At 35.0% G+C, this 14,543-nt stretch overlaps 1 protein-coding gene across 1 annotated transcript in view; it reads left to right on the top strand.

Moving 5' to 3' along the window:
• Positions 1-14,543, top strand: part of PLD5 (phospholipase D family member 5) — a 493,927-nt gene that overhangs the window by 200,014 nt on the left and 279,370 nt on the right. The window lies entirely within an intron of this gene.

Below are 14,543 nucleotides of genomic sequence, written 5' to 3'. Positions count from 1 at the left end.
TGTTCCAATCTAAGAACATGGTATATCTCTCCATCTGTTTGTATCATCTTTAATTTCTTTCATCAGTGTCTTATAGTTTTCTGTATACAGGTCTTTTGTCTCCTTAGGTAGGTTTATTCCTAGGTATTTTATTCTTTTTTGTTACAGTGGTAAATGGGAATGTTTCCTTATTTTCTCTTTCAGATTTTTCATCATTAGTGTATAGGAATGCAAGAGATTTCTGTGCATTAATTTTGTATCCTGCAACTTTACCAAATTCATTGATTAGATCTAGTAGTTTTCTGGTAGCATCTTTAGAATTCTCCATGTATAGTATCATGTCATCTACAAACAGTGACAGTTTTACTTCTTCTTTTCCGATTTGGATTCCTTTTATTTCTTTTCTGTTTCTCATTGCTGTGGCTAAAACTTCCAAAACTATGTTGAATAATAGTGGTAAGAGTAGGCAACCTTGTCTCGTTCCTGATCTTAGTGGAAATGATTTCAGTTTTTCATCATTGAGAACAATGTTGGCTGTGGGTTTGTCATATATGGCCTTTATTATGTTCAGGTAAGTTCCCTCTATGCCCACATTCTGGAGAATTTTTATCATACATGAGTCGTGAATTTTGTTGAAAGCTTATTCTGCATCTATTGAGTTGATCATCTGGTTTTTATCCTTCAGTTTGTTAATACGATGTATCACATTGATTGATTTGCATGCCTTGAAGAATCCTTGCATTCCTGGGATAGACCCCACTTGATCATGGTGTATGATCCTTTTAATGTGCTGCTGGATTGTGTTTGCTATTATTTTGTTGAGGATTTTTGCATCTATGTTCACCAGTGATATTGGCCTGTAGTTTTCTTTCTTTGTGACATGTTTGTCTGGCTTTGGTATCAGGGTGATGGTGGCCTCATTGAATGATTTTAGGAGTGTTCCTCCCTCTGCTATATTTTGGAAGAGTTTGAGAAGGATAGGTGTTAGCTCTTCTCTAAATGTTTGACAGAATTTGCCTGTGAATCCATCTGGTCCTGGGCTTTTGTTTGTTGGAAGATTTTTAATAACAGTTCCAATTTCATTGCTTGTGATTGGTCTGTTTATATTTTCTCTTTCCTCCTGGTTCAGTCTTGAAAGGTTTCAATTTTCTAAGAATTTGTCCGTTTCTTCCAGGTTGTTCATTTTATTCTCATATAGTAGCTTGTAGTAGTCTCTCATGATCATTTGTATTTCTGCAGTGTTAGTTGTTACTTCTCCTTTTTGATTTATAATTCTATTGATTTGAGTCTTCTCCCTTTTTCTCTTGATGAGTCTGGCTAATGGTTTATCAATTTTGTTTATCTTCTCAAAGAACCAACTTTTAGTTTTATTGATCTTTGCTATTGTTTCCTTCATTTCTTTTTCGTTCATTTCTGATCTGATCTTTATGATTTATTTCCGTCTGCTAACTGTGGGGCTCTTTTGGTTCTTCTTTCTTTGATGGCTTTAGCTGTAAGGTTAGGTTGTTTATTTGAGATTTTCTTGTTTCTTGAGGTAGGATTGTATGGCTATAAACTTCCCTCAGAGCTGCTTTTGCTGCATCCCATAGGTTTTGGGCTGTTGTGTTTCATTGTCATTTGTTTCTAGGTATTTTTTATTTCCTCTTTGATTTCTTCAGTGATCTCTTGGGGATTTAGTAGCGTATTGTTTAGGCTCCATGTGTTTGTATTTTTTACAGATTTTTTCCTGTAATTGATATCTAGTCTCATAGCGTTGTGGTTGGAAAAGATACTTGTTATCATTTCAATTTTCTTAAATATACCATGGCTTGATTTGTGACCCAAGATATGATCTATCCTGGAGAATCTTCCATGAGCACTTGAGAAGAAAGTGTATTCTGTTATTTTTGAATGGAATGTCCTATAAATATCAATTAAGTCCATCTTGTTTAATGTATCATTTAAAGGTTGTGTTTCCTTATTTATTTTCATTTTGGATGATCTGTCCATTGGTGAAAGTGGGGTGTTAAAGTCCCATACTATGATTGTGTTCCTGTCGATTTCCCCTTTTAATGGTTGTTAGCATTTGCATTATGTGTTGAGGTGCTTTATGTTGGGTGCATAAATACTCACAATTCTTATATCTTCTTGGATTTATCCCTTGATCATTATGTAGTGGCCTTCTTTGTCTCTCGAAAAAGTCTTTATTTTAAAGTCTGTTTTGTCTTATATGAGAATTGCTACTCCATCTTACTTTTGATTTCCATTTGCATGGAATTTCTTTTTCCATCCCTCACTTTCTGTCTGTATGTGTCCCTAGGTCTGAAATGGGTCTCTTGTAGACAGCATATATATGGGTCCTGTTTTTGTATCCATTCAGGCAGTCTGTGTCTTTTGGTTGGAGCATTTAATCCATTTACATTTAAGGTAGTTATCGATATGTGTGTTCCTATTACCATTTTCTTAATTGTTTTGATTTTGTTATTGTAGGTCTTTTCCTTCTCTTGTGTTTCCTGCATAGAGAAGTTCCTTTAACATTTGTTGTAAAGCTGGTTTGGTGGTGCTGAATTCTCTTAGTTTTGCTCGTCTGCAAAGGTTTTAATTTCTCCATCAAATCTGAATGAGATCCTTGCTGGGTAATCTTGGTTGTAGGTTTTTCCCTTTCACTTATTTATTTCCCTTTCACATATTTATTTCACTTTAAATATGTCCTGCCACTCCCTTGTGGCTTGCAGTGTTTCTGCTGAAAGATCAGCTGTTAACCTTATGGAGATTCCCTTGTATGTTATTTGTTGCTTTTCCCTTGCTGCTTTTAATATGTTTTCTTTGTATTTAATTTTTGATAGTTTGATTAATATATGTCTTAGCATATTTCTCCTTGGATTTATCCTGTATGGGACTCTCTGTGCTTCTTGGACTTAAATTACTTTTTCCTTTCGCATATTAGGGAAGTTTTCCACTATAATGTCTGCAAATATTTTCTCAGTCCCTTTCTTTTTCTCTTCTTCTTCTGGGACCCCTGTAATTTGAATGGTGGTGTGTTTAATGTTGTCCCAGAAGTCTCTGAGGCTGTCCTCAATTCTTTTCATTCTTTTTTCTTTTTTCTGCTCTGTGGTAGTTATTTCCACTATTTTATCTTTCAGGTCACTTACCTGTTCTTCTGCCTCAGTTATTCTGCTATTGATTCCTTCTTGAGAATTTTTAATTTCATGTATTGTGTTGTTCATCGTTTTTTGTTTGCTCCTTATTTCTTCTAAGCCCTTGTTAAACATTTCTTGTATTTTCTCCATTCTATTTCCATGATTTTGGATCATCTTTACTATCATTACTCTGAATTCTTTTTCAGGTAGACTGCCTATTTCCTCTTCATTTGTTTGGTCTAGTGGGTTTTTACCTTGCTCCTTCATCTGCTGTGTGTTTTTCTTTCTTCTCATTTTGCTTAACTTACTGTGTTTGGGGTCTCCTTTTCACAGGCTGCAGTTCATAGTTCCCCTTGTTTTTGGTGTCTGCCCCCAGTGGGTATTGTTGGTTCAGTGGGTTGTGTAGACTTCCTGGTGGGGGGGACTAGTGCCTGTGTTCTGGTGGATAAGGCTGGATCTTTTCTTTCTGGTGGGCAGGATCGCATCCGTTTGTGTGTTTTGGGGTTTCTGTGAACTTAGTATGATTTTAGGCAGCCTCTCTGCTGATGGGTTGGGTTTTGTCCTTGCTAGTTGTTTGGCTTGATTTGTCCATCATTGGCACTTGCTGGTTGTTGAGTGGGGCTGGGTCTTAGCATTGAGGTGGAGATCTCTGGTAGAGCTCTCAGTGTTTGATATTACGTGGGGCCAGGAGGTCTCTGGTGGACCAGTGCCCTAAATTCGGCTCTCCCTCTCAGAGGCTCAGGCCTTTTACCCAGCCGGAGCACCAAGACCCTGTCAGCCACACAGCTCAGAAAAACAGGGAGAAAAGAAAGAACGGAAGAGAAGAAAATAGAATAAAGTTATTAAAATAAAAAATTTAAGAAATAGATTATTAAAATTAAAAAGTAATAAAGAAAAGAAGAGAGCTACCAAATCAATAAGCAAATCCACCCATGATAACAAGTAGAAAAAATAAACTGAGATAACCATATAAATAAGAAACTAGTCAGTCGCATACAGCAAACCCCAAGTCTACAGTTGCTCCCAAAGTCCACCACCTCAGTTTTGGGATGTTGTCTATTCAGGTGTTCCACAGATGCAGGGTACATCAAGTTTATTGTGGGGATTTAATCGACTGCTTCTGAGGCTGCATGGAGAAATTTCCCTTTCTCTTCTTTGCTCGTACAGCTCCTGGGGTTCAGCTTTGGATTTGGCCCTGCCTCTCCATGTAGGTCACCCTCTGGCGTCTGTTCTTCACCCAGATAGGATGGGGTTAAAGGAGCAGCTGATTCGGGGGCTCTGGCTCACTCAGGTTGGTGGGAGGGAGGGGTACGGAAAGCGGGGCAAGCCTGTGGTGTCAGAGGATGGCATGATGTTGCAACAACCTGAGGCATGCCGTGTGTTCTCCCAGGGAAGTTGTCCCTGGATTACGGGACCCTGGCAGTGGCAGGCTGCACAGGCTCCTAGGAGGGAAGGTGTGGATAGTGACCTGTGCTTGCACACAGGCTGCTTGGTGGCTGCAGCAGCAGCTTTAGCGTTTCATGCCCGTCTTTGGGGTCAGCGCTGATAGCCGCGGCTTACACCTGTCTCTCGAGCTTGTCTCTTGAGTTGTCTTACAGCTCACTGGTATTCTGTTCATTTTTCTTCTACTGTTTTTTCACAGTGTTTTCATAGAGTTTACTAAACTCTTCTTATGTTGTGTCTAATCTGCTATTAATCCCATCCAATGTATTTCTCAATTCTAGAATTTTGTTTTGTTTTATTTTAGTTTCTCTTTTTAGAATATAACAGTGGCTAATATGGTCACATTTTCACCCTGGCTAAAAGAGTCTATAGATGCATGGGTAATCCACTCAAATACAAATTTTAAAGTAGTAAACACATTTTGTCCAGTGGCTAGTTAGGCAGATTATGAAAGTTATCCAATGTCATATGGTTTTTCTTGGGCAATATATTTGTGCTAACCCAGTTTTCTCTTTTGAAAAACTATATGGTAGTAAGCTGTATACCATAGTAGTTAAAAGAGCATGGTCTGGAATTAAAATACCTAGATCTCAATTCTGGCTCTCCAAGTAACCTCAGTACTTTAATTTTTTATCATTGAATTGTGAACATAAATGAGATAATATGTTTAGCTGTTCAGTTAGTTCCTCATACATAGTAAATTTTAAAGAAATGACTGGATTTTTTCTCATATACTTTAATATAATTCAGTGAGCAAAAACTGATTTAGAAAATTAATTGATATTTGGATATGGCTTGTTGTGCCTGAGTTTTGTCATATTTCCAAGCATATATTATAAAATATAGATTATAAACTTTGAGTTTATTACTAGTGGATGAAATGTGCATTTTCATCTTATCATGAAATATTATCTTTAAAATATTTTTATATTTTTAATTGACATATAATATTATATTATTTTCAGGTATACAACATAATGATGCAGTATTTGTATATATTGCAAAATGATCAAGGTAAATCTGCTTAGTACCTGACACCATACATAGTTACAAATTTTTCTTTCTTGTGATGAGGACTTTTAAGATCTACTCTCTTAGCAATTTAAAAATATGCAGTACAGTATTATTAACTGTAGTCACCATGCTGTACATTACATCCCCATGGCTTACTTATTTTGTAACTGGATGTTTGTACCTTCTGACCTCCGTCACCCATTTTGCCCACGCTCTGCTCCCCAACTCTGAAAACCACCAGTCTATTCTGTGTATCTATGAGCTTGGTTTTGTTTTGTTTCGGATTCTACATATAAGTACAATTATATAGTATTTGTCTTTCTCTGTCTGACTTATTTCACTTAACATAATGTGCTCCAGGTCCATTCATGTTGTCAGAAATGGCAAAATTTCATTCTTTCTTATGGCTGAAATATATGTATATTTTCTTTATCCCTTCATCTTTTGATGGACCCTTAGGTTGTAAATAATGCTGCAATGAATATGGGGGTTGCATATGTCTTTTTGAGTTAGTGTTTTCATTTTCTTCAGATAAATGCCCAGAAGTGGAACTGCTGGATCGTATGGCGGCTTTTTTTTTTTTAATTTTTTGAGAAATCTCCATACTGTTTTCATAGTGGCTGTACCAATTTACATTCCCATCAACAGTGCCCAAGGGTTTCCTTTTTTCCACATCCTTAGCAACACTTGCTATATCCTGTCTTTCTGATAATTGCCATTTTAACAGGTGTGAAGTGATATCCCATTATGGTTTTGACTTGCATTTCCCTGATGATTAGTGATGCTGAGCATCTTTTCATTTATCTATTGGCCATCTGTATGCCTTCTTTAAGAACATGTCTTTTCAGATCTTATGCTCATTTTTTTAATCAAATTGCTTTTTCTTTTGTGTTGTATAAGTTCTTACATATATTTTGGAGATTAACCCCTTATCAGGTATATGATTTGCAAGTATTTTCTCCTATTCAGTAGATTGCCTTTTTATTTTGTTGATGGTTTTCTTTCCTGTTCAGAAGCTTAGTTTGATGCAGTCCCACTTGTTTATTTTTGCTTTTGTTGTCTTTGTTTTTGGTGTCAGATCCAAAAATCATTACCAAGACTGATGACAAGGAGCTTACCACCTATGTTTCCTTCTAAGGATTTCGTGGTTTCAGGTCTTATGTTCAACTCTTTAACCCATTTTGAGTTAATATTTGTGTATGGTGTAAGGTAGTAGTCCAGTTTCATTCTTTTACATATGGCTGCCCAATTTTCCCAAACTATTTATTGAAGAGACTGTCCTATCCCCCTTGTGTATTCTTGGCTCCTTTGTTGTGTATTAATTGACCATATACATGTGGATTTATTTCCGGACTCTGTGTACTGGTCCATTGAGCTATGTGTCTGTTTTTATGTCAGTAGATACTGTTTTGATTAATACAGCTTTGTAATATAGTTTGAAATCAGGGAGCATGATGCTTCCATCTTTGTTCTTCTTTCTCAAGGTTATTTTGACTATTCAGGGTCTTTTGTGTTTCCTTACATATTTTAGGATTGTTTGTTCTGCTTCTGTGAAAAATGCCATTGCAATTTTGATAGAGATTGCATTCAATCTGTAGATTGCTTTGGGTGGTATGGACATTTTAAACAATATTCACTCTTCCATTCCATGAGCAGAGACTATCTTTCCATTTTTTTGTGTCTTCCTTGATTCCTTTCATTAATGTCTTATACAGTATACCTCATTTTATTGTGCTTTACTTTGTTGTGCTTTGCAGATATTGTGTTTTTTACATATTAAAGATTTGTGACAAGTTGGTCAGTGCTGTTTTTCCAACAGCATATACTTATTTCTTGCCTTTTGTCACATTTTGGTAATTCTTGCAACATTTCAAACTTTATATTGCTATTTATTTGTTATGGTGATCTGTGATCTTTGATGTTACTATTGCAAAAAGATTATGACTCACTAATCAATCACCTTACTGGAGAGCTCAGATGATGATTAGAAATTTTAGCAATAAAGCATTTTAGTTAAAGTATGTACTTTTTTAGATATTATGCTATTGTACACTCAGTAGGATACAATTATCTGTAAGCATAACTTTAATATGCACTGGGAAACCAAAAAAAATTGTGTAATTTGCTTTATTGTGATATTCACTTTATTGCAGTGGTCTGGAACTGAACCCACAATATCTCTGAGGTATGCCTCTGGTTTTCAGTTTACAGATTTATCATCTCCTTGATTAATATTATTCCTAGGTATTTTATTCTTTTTGATGCAATAGTAAATGTGATTGTTTTCTTAATTTCTCTATTTAATAGTTTGTTATTAGTGTATAGAAACACAATAGGTTTTTGTATATTGGTTTTGTATCCTGCAGCTTTACTGAATTTGCTTATTAAGTCTAACAGGTTTTTTTTGGTGGAATCTTCAGAGTTTCTATATCTAATATCTTGCCATCTGCAAATAGTGAGAGTTTCAATTTTTCCTTTCTAATTTGTATGCCTCTATTTTTTTTTTCTCACCTAAGTGCCCTGACTAGGACTTTCAATACTATGTTGAATAAAATTGGTTAGAATTGGCATCATTATTTTGTTCCTGATATTAGAGAAAAAGCTTTCAGCTTTTCACCATTGAGTATGTTAGCTGTGGGCTTGTCATGTATGGTCTTTATTATGTTGAGGTATGTTCCTTCTGTATCCACTTTGTTGAGAGTTTTTATTATAAATTGATGTTGAATTTTGTCATGTGATGTTTTTGCATCTATTGAGATGATCATATGATTTTTTTCTTCATTTTGTCAATGTGGCATATCACATTGACTTACAGATGTTGAACCATCCTTGCATCCCTAGAATGAGTTCCATTTAATTATGGTGTATGATCTTTTAATGTATTGTTTTGTTTTTAAACTTTTAATTTTATATTGGAGAATAGTTGATTAACAATGTTGTGATAGTTTCAGGTGCACAGCAAAGCAACTCATCCATAGATAAACATGTATCCATTCTCCCCCAAACTCCCCTCCCATCCAGGCTGCACATAACATTGATCAGAGTGCTATACAGTAGGTCCTTGTTTATCCATTTTAAATATAACATTGTGCTATACAGTAGGTCCTTGTTGGTTATCCATTTTAAATATAGCAGTGTGTACATTAATGTATTGTTGAATTTTGTTTGCTGATGTTTTGTTGAGGATTTTTGAATCTACATTCATCAGGGATATTGGCCTATAATTTTCTTTTCTTGTGGTATCCTTGTCTGGTTCTCGTATTAGAGTAATGCTGGCCTTGTAAAATGAGTTTGGAAGTATTCCTTCCTCTTCTGTTTTTTGGTTTGAGAAGGATTCATATTCTTCTTTGAATATTTGGCATGATTTACCAGTGAAGCTTTCTGGTCCTGCACTTTTGTTTGTTGGGTGGTTTTTGATTAGTAATCAATCGCCTTACTAGTAATTAGTCTATTCACATTTTCTGTTTTTCATTATTCAGTGTTACAAGTTTCCATTGCTTCTAGTTTGTCCAATTTGTTGGTGTATAATTGTTCATGTTAGTCTTACGATCCTTTGTTTTTCTATGGTGTTAGTTGTAATGTCTCCTCTTTCGTTTCTGATTTTATTTGAACTTTCTCTCTTTTTTTTCCCTCAGTGAGTATAGCTAAAGGTTTCTCAATTTTGTTTATCTTTTCAAAGAACCAACTCTTATTTTCATTGATTTTTCTATTATCCTTTTAATCTCTATTTCATTTATCAATATTTCTGCTTTGACCTTTGTTATTTCTTTCCTTCTACTAACTTTAAGTTCGTTTGTTCTTTTTCTAGTTTCTCAAGGTGTAAAATTAGGTTGTGTATTTTTGTTTCTTGAGTTAAGTATTTATTGCCATGAACTTCCCTCTTACAAGTGCTTTTGCTGCATTCCATAATCTTTGGTATGTTGTATTTCCATTTTCATTTATCTCAAGGTATTTTTTAATTTCTCTTTTGCTTTCTCCATTGACCCATTGTTTTTCCATTCACTAGTGTGTTTTTTAATCTCCAGATATTTTTGAATTTTCCATTTTTCTTGTTAGTGATTTTTAATTTCATACCATCATGCTCAGAAAAGATGTGTGATATGATTTCCATCTTCTTAAATTTATTAGGACTTGTTTTTTGGTGTAACATATGATCTATCCTGGAGAATGTTTCATGTGCACTTGAGATTTTTCCACTCTTTTTGTTGGGAACACCAGGTCTTCCTGGACCCATGCTGGGTTAGGGATTGTTCCACCTGCTCCTTTCAAGTGATTATTTTCTGGTCTTCAGGTAGTTTCCTTATACACAAGGAGACCCTGAAGATTTCCACAACTCCTTCTATGTGAAGATCTCCTCTCATTAGTACTCTGTCCTGTGGACTCTAGCTGATTTGGCCTTTCTAAAATCCCAACTTTGTCTCCTCAACTTAGAGAGATTGAGTGTTTCCAGTCTTCCCCTTTTTGTGCCATGGTGTGGAAGCTCATTCAGTATGTTCTGATACTCAGTTGGGCACTCTGAGTTGGTGATATACTTTGGGAAGTTATTGGTATATATAGCCAGTGCAGACCTGGAAGTAAAATACCTCAGGAAGGGGTTACAGAGGGAAAAGAGAAAATCCTAAGCTAGAACCCTAAGGAGCAACAAAATATATGTGGAGAGTTAAGTGATAATTCTTCTAAAGTGATTTTCAAAGCAAAGCCCTTAAGTACTTAGAGCTTAGAGTTTCTGATACTGTTCCAAAGTATGGCCATTACTTAGGAGTTGATAAGTCATTAGCTAAGATTACTTTGGATCTTCTGAGTATCCTGTTTTCTGGGCACATATCTAGGCACTCAGGATAGGAACACATCTAGAATCATAGGAAAGTCCTACAGACTCAGGAATGCCTTGTGTCCACAGCTTAGAGTCAAATGTCCAATCTTCATTTCTACACTAATGGACCACCATGAGAATTTGTGAACCAAAAACTAACAATAATAATAAGATAACCATAGCTAAGTAGAAAATTAAGTCAAGAAAAGAAAAAAAAAGAAAAATTTGGATCTAGAAAACAGATCTAGAGACTTGAGGTTTTGAGACCTAAATTAAATCCCTGGACTGTCTCCAACCAACTGGTTGGGTCACCTTGGACAGCTCGGTAACTAAACGTCTTTGACTTAGTTTGCACATCTTTCACATGGAGAATAATTGTACCGGAACTTCCAGCTTTGTGGGCATTAAAATCTACATACATAAAAGTGGTTATTTTTAAAACTTTGCCATGATCTTGTTCCAAAAAAACTAGTCATGGTAAATGAATGAAAAATAATATGAATAATTTTAATTTATGGTTAATTTTTGCTTATTTACATTTTGCCTCTAGGTAAAAATTCATTTTAAGAGCTTGTCAAATGGTATATAAGCCCCAAGTTGGAAACATAATACTTCTAATTTTAAAATTTAATATTCTTTTCTCATTTAGAGGTTATACACCTCTTTTCTGTATTGAGATAAAATGTATTTGATAAGGATATGGTATTCAAATATTTTCAAAGTTAGCATAATTAGATTTATTTCTTAACCAAGCAAATAAGTCTTTTCAAAATAGCTTCAGTGTAAAGTACAGTGAAAAGAACTGATTGTCTCTAATAATAGCATTTCAAATATTGTTTTCTTTTAATAGGTTGAGTCATCAGTGAAGTTTAGGTTGTAATTATGTTTATGGGTTCTCTTTAAAACTTTGCTTCCTTTGATTCAATTCAATACAAACAAAAAAGTGTGTTTCAAATCAATTCCTGAATGATCTGAAATGATCTGTTAAGGATTTGAAAATGAATAAATCTCTTAGTAACCTGGAGTTTGGTCTCATTTACAAGACTCCTATGCTGTCATTTGAACAGAATCTTTCACTTTTGATGAGTTGGAAAATAAATGAGACTAAAGAAATTAGTGGTATGATCTCTTATTGCTATAGTACATTGTTTCAAGGAGACATCTGAAAATGAATATCAGAGTCTGAATTTCTCTTATTTGACAAACTAAAATGAAAATAATAAATGAAAATAAAATGAAAATAGTTCAATTGTTCATTTTAATAAAAGTTGATAATATAGAATTGAATCAATAGAAGTGAATAGAAATTTGTGAGGGTTATTACATCAAAGTACTTCAATAGCACACATATTAACTAGAATTCTTATTTACCGTTTTATCATAAAAATCAGAATAGAGGGAAAGGAATCAATGTTGTTATAGAGGAAGCATTTAGTATTAACTTCAGTAGGATTCATTCATTGAGCACCCACTATGTATCTGACATGGTATATTCATGCTGCTCTCTCTAGGATTCTTTCTGAGAAAATATTTAATTATATTGTCCTAGGTTAGAGGCTTTTCTGGACTGGATTAATGTGAATATCATTACATTATTTCAAATCTCTCTAAAAGCTTTTTGTTTGTTTCTATTTATAATTTATATAGAGAAATGGAGAAAATGGAGAAAATGTTTAATCTTTTTTTTTCTGTTGTAAAATGAGTGGCTTTGAAGGAAAGTTTTGTGAGTAAGGGAGACAGTGATTTTTCATGCAATGAAATACTGTACAACAATTTAAAACTATGCTTTAAAAGAATATTTAATATATTAAAACATGATTACGTGCAAAAAGTAGAATGTAAAGCTATATATAGCATGCTATAAATATTATCAGATTGTTATATAGGTAGATGTAGTATAGGAAAGAACCAGAAGAAAATGTTAATGGCAATTATGTCTGAGTGGGAATCTGGGTGATTTATTTTCTTTTTCATACTATATACTTTCTCAAAATAGTTAATAGCAGACATTTTCTGATCGTACAAGTAATGAGTATCATTAAATAAATAAAAAGTAAAGGGCAGAAGACAGTTTATTCCAAAATTTAAAAATTTTTTGTTTAAATAATTGTTTAAGCCCCTACAAAGAAAATAAATCACAAGATTAACATTTAGATTAATAGAGTGTATTTATCATGATCCCTTTAATTGAAAATAAACTACTACAGGCAGGTGAATTTGAAGGATGAACATGTATTAAGTAGCGTTTAGTAGAGATGACACTTTGATACGTCCAAGTGTGGCACCTGGACCAGGAGCATCAACATATCCTGGGAACTTGTTATAAATGCACACTTTTGGGCCCCACCCCAGACCAGGTGATTTAGATGCATGCTTAAGTTTGAGAAATGCTGCTTTAGAGTTTTGGATTCTGAGACTGATATAGAACAATTTCTGAATTTTATCCTAGAAAACTTCCATCTCACATTTCTTTTCTCTCTTTTTGTCTTATTTCTTCCTCTCATTCTCTGTCTCTGTCTCTCAGCCTTTCTCTTACACATAATTGCATTATTTGTTGTATGTTTTTTGTTTATTCATATTTTTACCTTGTTTCCCCAAAATATTTGAGACAGCTTACAGAGGTGCATATACTACAATATACTAACAACAACAAACACTCATTTAGTGCTATTTTTCAGGTACTGTTCTAAGTACTTTACATAAAGTATCTCATTTAATTTAATTTTTAGTAACAGCCCCATAAAGGTAGTTGTTATTATTATTATGATGCCCATTTTACAGACAAGGAATCTAAAGCATAAAGACCAAATAACTTGCCCAAATGCATACAACCAGTAAGTGGCAGAGTCCAGGCAATCTTTTTCCAAAGTCTGAGCCTTCAGCTAGTTTACTGTGCTGCTTCTTAAAGATACAATTAGATAAAATTAGTGAAGAATTGGGGATGAATGCCAAGTAAACCTATTCTGCAGAGTTTTACAGAGTTGGTAAGCATGGCCCATGAATTGCCTCTAGCTCCCACAAAGAGTGAAAAAGAATGAGCTATAAGATTTACAGTCACCAAAATGTGGAAATAAACCCATTTTCAGGAAGGTCACTGAGAGAAATACCTCTAGTTGCTCTCCATCCTGAGAAATATTCATTGTGATTTAAATTTCATTCATTCACTCTGTATTTGTTTATACAATAACTATCTCTTGAGCACCTTCTGTTTGTTAGGCTCTTTGCTCGTTGCATGTGGATGGAAAGAATAAAACAATCCATGCCTTAGAGAAACCCAGAGCCTAGGGTTAAAGAACAATGGTGTATCTTCCTTGAGCTTTCCCCCACTTCCTCTCTGAGTGTGCCCGTCGGAGAAGAGCATAATGACAGGCAAGAATGGACTTGGAATAGGTTCTACTATGAGAGAAGACCTGAGGGAGGATGAGAAAACACTAAAAGGAAACAACCATTTGATCTGTAGTGCCTGGTCACAGACATTATTTCCTGACTACGTCTTTCTCTGTAATCTGTAACCTGAGGCTGCCCCTGGACAAACTGGACTTTAGGAGGTTCCTTGATTCTTTGGAGACTATGTGGCTACAGGGATGAAGGGCAAGAAGGTGGTAGGAGGAGACAAAGCCAGCTGGTTTTAACAAAGCTCTGAAATGTGTGTGTGTGTGTGTGCGCGCACACGCACATGTACACGCGTGTCTGTGTATGTATGTATCCTATCGCTAAGAAAGTGCTTCTGGCTGCCTGGTCAAAGGTCACCCTTACCCCTTCTGAAAATAGTTCCTAGAAGCTGCACAAAGACTTAAAAATTCTTCTTTCTCCTCTCCTCCCCATCCAGATTTACCTAATAAATTGAAAGCAGGCAAAATTATTTGTCCCAGTGGTCATGGCTTTGCCTAGTTAACATGGCCTTATCTTACGCCACCTTTGACCGTGAACCCCTGGAGATAGGGATGTCTTGAATTCCAACACTTGGGCCTAAAGATAAGGATGTGATTTTCTTTGACCACCTGGAACTTGAGCTTGTGTTTCTAAGTGAAAACCATATCAAGAGTGTGAATGTTGGTTAAGATTTTATTCAGTGTTTTGAAATGAATGATGTTGCCTAATGACCCATGATGCTGGGATCTGATAGATTTAATTTTCTGATCAAAGTGCAGAATTCATACTGACCACAAGGACAT

This window comes from Delphinus delphis, chromosome 1, assembly GCF_949987515.2.
Source record: "Delphinus delphis chromosome 1, mDelDel1.2, whole genome shotgun sequence".
Taxonomy (NCBI): Eukaryota; Metazoa; Chordata; class Mammalia; order Artiodactyla; family Delphinidae; genus Delphinus; species Delphinus delphis.
The sequence above is the reverse complement of the archived record's forward strand: the minus strand, read 5'-3'. Positions and strand labels throughout refer to the sequence as shown.